Below are 5,819 nucleotides of genomic sequence, written 5' to 3' on the forward strand. Positions count from 1 at the left end.
ACATGCTTTCCTTATTGTTGTTCCGGAGAGTTCGAAGTTTACCAGAAACTTGAAATTGTTGAAAAATGTCAGGAACATTCAACAAATGGACAGAAATATGAAAATTGGAATGTTCTTTCAAAATATCACTTCGTTAAACGATATACGATCACATTTTCTATGGTTCAGAAACCAGTCAATTCCTTACGTATTTGCAGCAGCTTATCCACACATTGGAAGTTCATTGAACATCTTTACGTTTCATTCGTTCGGAAAATTTGAAGTGATCAATGTGACAAGTAAGAACTCGTACCTAGAGTTTTTTCCGAGTCTAGATTCCAACTATCACCAACACACAATACGGGTCTCCCCATTTATAAACATCGCGTACCAACGATTTTGGCTTGCAGTGTTTCAAGTAATGAATGCGACATATTCAATAGAAACTTTATCCGGAAAGGAATCTCTGAATACAATTGACATCTTTAATATACTTGCGGCGAGGGCCAAACCTTCTGAATTTACTTTGTATCCGATTGAGATCCAACACACGAACATCGTTGTTCCCGAAGCAGAGCCTTATTCCGACTTCTACGCCTATCTGCAAATGCTAACGACGAACGAATTTTTTGGTTATTGTGCTTGTACATTAGCTGCCACAGTATTACTGTTAAGTGCCTGTCGATACATCAAACAGAAACAAATTTTATTTCTTCAAAGCTTGATTGATGTTTTAAATCTTCTGATAAACGACAACGGTTCCATAAAGTATCAACGGCTTTCTCGTGCCGAGATATTTATAATTGGACCATTGACATTCGTAGGATTTGTTGTCGTGAATGGATATCTTTCTAATTTGCAAAGCTACTTCACGAAACCGTTTCTACAGCCCCAACTCAGAACGCTTGCTGATATTTACAATTCACCGTTAACTATCATAGTCCCAGTAGAATGGGAGGATTTTGTTATTGAAGCAATAACTCATCGATCAACACATAGAGATTGGACCAGTAAAATTGGTGCAATAGAAAGTCAAAAGTTCCTCAATCATTTGGTCACATTTAACAAGTCAACAGGGTATGTGATTAACGATTTCGATGTGATCTCAAGTGTTCAAAGACAGTTGCACATAAGAGGCCTTTACGATACCGGTGTTACAGTGCTGCACACACTCTTAACATTTCCAGTATCCGACACACTTCTATTTTTCGATCGATTGAACGAAATCATTCACTGGACCTACAGCTCAGGATTGCTCTACCGTTGGTTATTGGAAGGAAATGCTGAAAGAGAAATATTGATCATGGATTTCATATGCAGCCGACAAAAAAGTCAACAGGCAACTGGCGTTGATAAATTTGAATTTCCGGTGTTCATTGTTTATGGATGGATTGCCAGCATAATTGTTCTAATAGCCGAGATCATGTGGACTGGGACCGAGGAACGTTTTCGAAATCAATACATAACGATAAAAAAATGGAAAATCTTTGTTGGATTCACCAAGTAATTTAACATTGGTGGCTATCAGGATGTTTGGGAAAGAGTATCAAACAAAAAAAAATCCGGTCAATCTGACCCTAAAGTTAAAATTTTTCTATTCCTAATTTTGTTTTGTCAATTTTCTCACTACGAGTGATATTGTGTGGTGATGATGTTGAAAATGTGGACCATTGCACTTTTGGTTTTAACGTTAAACGAATTCGCATTTACATGGAACCTTGTATAACTACTGTAATCTTCATAAGAAACAACTCGTCGAAGAACGCCAACGAACGAACACTATGCGAAATAACAAATGAAATGCAGAAGTTCTTGTATTCTAACTTATTGTGAATGTCGACTGACGCGATACACCGACCAGAACGGAGAGAATTGATACAATGAAAGTTTATATAAAGGGTGGTGAGTTTACGTCAAATGCGCAAAAATTTCAAGTTCGGATGGTTGTTCGCTGTCGTGTGGTTGTGTCGCTTTGTTTGATGATCCGTAACAGATAGATTTTCTTGTCATTGTACGTTCGTTTACTGGATCCAATTTTTTTTTAGTAAGTAAGTAATTCGATGATCTTGGTGTCCTTGGATTTAAATCACAGTCAGCTATTCGCTCCGGATTCGTTGAAATCGTTCGTGTGTGTCGTATGCATCAATATCCATACCAGATGGATTGGTTGAACGGGTAATTTTCATTGCGATTCGTTTACTGGCCTTCCCGTTAGACCTAGAAGCAAAACTCAGTGAAAACGTGGTCGATTTTCGATGGTTCGATTAAATTTCGTTGTGGTCGCTTCCTGTAGACGCCCAGAATTCATTGAAACTATTCGTTTTAGTGTAGTCGATAACGCAATGAACGTTTACCGAGCGAGTTCCGACAAACGAGTGATTGCAGGTTGTTGGGTACATCGAAGAAATAATTTTCTGAAGAAGAGACAAAGAATTCCTCCTCGTCCTTCCCCTCCCCACCCCTTCAAAGTTTAAATGCAGAGGTGTCTTTGTCGAATTATTGACAGGGCTGTGTGAAACGGAGAGACACGTGTGATAGCTCATTTTAAAGGTAAAGGTTCAAAGTTTTTTTAGCGCAGTTAGATTTTCCGAATTTTCCAAATCGTTTAAGACTTTTCCGACTTTTCTTCAAATTGATGTTTTATAAATTTAAAGGCTAAAGTTAAATAATTTCTTAAATATGTTCCGAAGTAAAAAAAATTTGGTAATATTGTTCTGTATATCATTTGCTACAATTTTGCCGAAGAAAGTAAAATTTGAAATAAAATGCAACTCCTTCGACTATAGTTACAATATTTATTCGTTTCTATCTTACATCTACTGGATGCTATAACAGAATGAATCTTAAAACTAATTGAACCTCCGTTGTAACCTATATACATAACACTATACATAATAGTCATTCGCGCTCATATGTACGTTCAGAAAGTTACACAAAGTTAATGTCAGATGGCTCTCCTATCAGTTAGTTCTCGTTAGTATAACACTTATCTATTTGAATGTTCGCAACGGTTTCCGAACCACTTCCCGACTTGAAACATTCATGTTTAAATTAAGAATGACGATATAAAAATTTTTGAACGTTTTAAATCACCATCGCAACAACTGGCCGAGTCTACCCCGGTTGAAACCAGCCCGAAACGATCGTGATTTAAAGTTCTTACAATGACAGAAAAAATTTGACAACAAAATCGCACAACTACAAATGTTCATCCAATCGAACGTCCTAAATTTTCAAACAATGTACGTGTCAATGACCTAGTTTTGAAACAGCTGTCGAACTGAAATTTACTTTGTTGCAACGCGTCGTTGTCATTATGTGAAAGTGAAATTATTATTATTATTTTTTTTTTTTTAATCGGTAAACCAAATGCGCATACTAACTTTAATTGATTTCTAAGTGCGCGTTATTACGTTAATTTGTTAAGACAAAGCTAGTTAACGTGTGTGTAATCAAATTCCGCGATAAATAAAAAAAAAACTTTTTTCCGTGGTAACCATAATGAGGTTATGTCGAGACGATTGCTGAAATTTGGAACATTGTTTCGTCCGCTTGTGCTTCAGATAAGTGAATCCACACGGTTTGATGATATGTGATTCTTTGGTTGATTGTGTTTCCCCAGACATGTTCGACAATGGATGTGGCGTGGACCAATAGGTAATCGTCTGGACCAATGGATTATGGAAAAATGGATGATCTTCTGGACCAATGGATGATCTTCTGGACCAATGGATTATGGAAAAATGGATGATCTTCTGGACCAATGGATTATGAGACTGCGGCTTGAACCAAATCTACGCACAGCGTTTGATGACCCTTTTCACGGCTCCAATCGATTAGATTACTTCGAGACTGCTTCGGAACAGATGACCCTGCTTCGAACGAATTTCTACTGGAAATTTCCACCAACTCGATAATCTTGCCTCGGTTGCCAATTGTACCAATTCCAACCTAGTTTGATCCCCAATGACTACGAATGCTTCCTGCGTTGACTGCTTCGTGCGGTAGGTACAAACAGCGATAAATTCTACTGGAACTTTCCACCAACTCGGTGACTTTGCTTTGTTCGCCAATTGTACCAATTCCACTGCTTACGGTTTACGTTGATCCACGATTGCTTCCGTACGGTATGTAACGAACAACGATAAATTCTACTGGAACTTTCCACCAACTCGATGACCTTGCTACCGCTTTACGTACAACTACTTTTCTTCGACGACTTTCAACTCGGTAATCTTGCCTTGATGCCAATTGTGTTAATACCAACTTAGATTGATTCTCTGACCATCGACTGTTTTTGGCCGTTGATTCTCAAGTTCGATATAAACCACTGGTTTCCACCAACTCGGTGACCTTGTACCACTCCGCGCACAACAACTTTTCTTTCACCAACTCGGTGACCTTGTACCACTCTGCGCACAACAACTTTTCTTTCACCAACTCGGTGACCTTGTACCACTCTGCGCACAACAACTTTTCTTCCACCAACTCGGTGACCTTGTACCACTCTGCACACAACAATTTTTCTTCGACCAACTCGGTGACCTTGTACCACTCTGCGCACAGCAACTTTTCTTCGACGAATTTCAACTGGAAATTCCCACCAACTCGCTGATCTTGCTTTGCCGTAATATCTTCGTCGAACGAATTTCAACTGGAAATTCCCACCAACTCAGTGACCTTGTACCACTCTGCGCACAGTAACTTTTCTTCGACGAATTTCAACTGGAAATTCCCACCAACTCGGTGACCTTGTACCACTCTGCGCACAGCAACTTTTCTTCGACGAATTTCAACTGGAAATTCCCACCAACTCGGTGACCTTGTACCACTCTGCGCACAGCAACTTTTCTTCGACGAATTTCAACTGGAAATTCCCACCAACTCGCTGATCTTGCTTTGCCGTAATATCTTCGTCGAACGAATTTCAACTGGAAATTCCCACCAACTCGCTGATCTTGCTTTGCCGTAATATCTTCGTCGAACGAATTTCAACTGGAAATTCCCACCAACTCAGTGACCTTGTACCACTCTGCGCACAACAACTTTTCTTCGACGGCTATTGTCCAACGATTTTCGGTTTTTTCTTTGAATTAGTGGATTTGACGATTTTAATTTCCATGAACCAAACTATTTCCACTCCTCGGAATTTTCAAATTTAACCGGCCAATTCTCAGGCACCCGTACTTTTAGAACAGTTTGTCGCACCGATTGAAACTGTCGCACTTGAACTTGTTATAATTGATTTGTGGACTGTATATCACTTCGTCTCGCTGATTACTTTTTGATGGCGAACGAAGGACCATGAAATAAAATGCAACTCCTTCGACTATAGTTACAATATTTATTCGTTTCTATCTTACATCTACTGGATGCTATAACAGAATGAATCTTAAAACTAATTGAACCTCCGTTGTAACCTATATACATAACACTATACATAATAGTCATTCGCGCTCATATGTACGTTCAGAAAGTTACACAAAGTTAATGTCAGATGGCTCTCCTATCAGTTAGTTCTCGTTAGTATAACACTTATCTATTTGAATGTTCGCAACGGTTTCCGAACCAAAATTGTATTTTACAAAATGTAGGTGCCATATTAATTTTTCATGAAAAAATTCCATGGTTTCGCATAGGATTTTTAGACCGGTTTTTTGGTAATTTTCTATCTTTTTTATTTTCTTGTTTAGAACCACCGTCCACCGAGTTTTAGTGCTCAAAGCAAAAGTCGTATAACAACATATGTCGTTGACCATGTAAAACCTCTCATTATTACACTAATCCGCGACCGTATGAGGGGAAATTAAGTTCGACGAGAATGATGACAACTGTTGAAA

General features: G+C 38.6%; 1 long non-coding RNA gene across 1 annotated transcript; it reads right to left on the bottom strand.

Annotated features, from left to right (window-relative positions):
- Nucleotides 1–2,754: 2,754 nt before the first annotated feature.
- On the bottom strand, nt 2,755–5,563 carry LOC119084137. The gene is made up of 2 exons (XR_005089009.1): nt 4,802–5,563; nt 2,755–4,524 (listed from the first exon to the last, which is right to left on the bottom strand). It is a non-coding gene; the product is annotated as an uncharacterized LOC119084137 (long non-coding RNA).
- Between the last annotated feature and the right edge of the window lie 256 nt (nt 5,564–5,819).

The sequence above is a fragment of the Bradysia coprophila genome, unplaced genomic scaffold (genome assembly GCF_014529535.1).
Source record: "Bradysia coprophila strain Holo2 unplaced genomic scaffold, BU_Bcop_v1 contig_732, whole genome shotgun sequence".
Lineage (NCBI taxonomy): Eukaryota > Metazoa > Arthropoda > Insecta > Diptera > Sciaridae > Bradysia > Bradysia coprophila.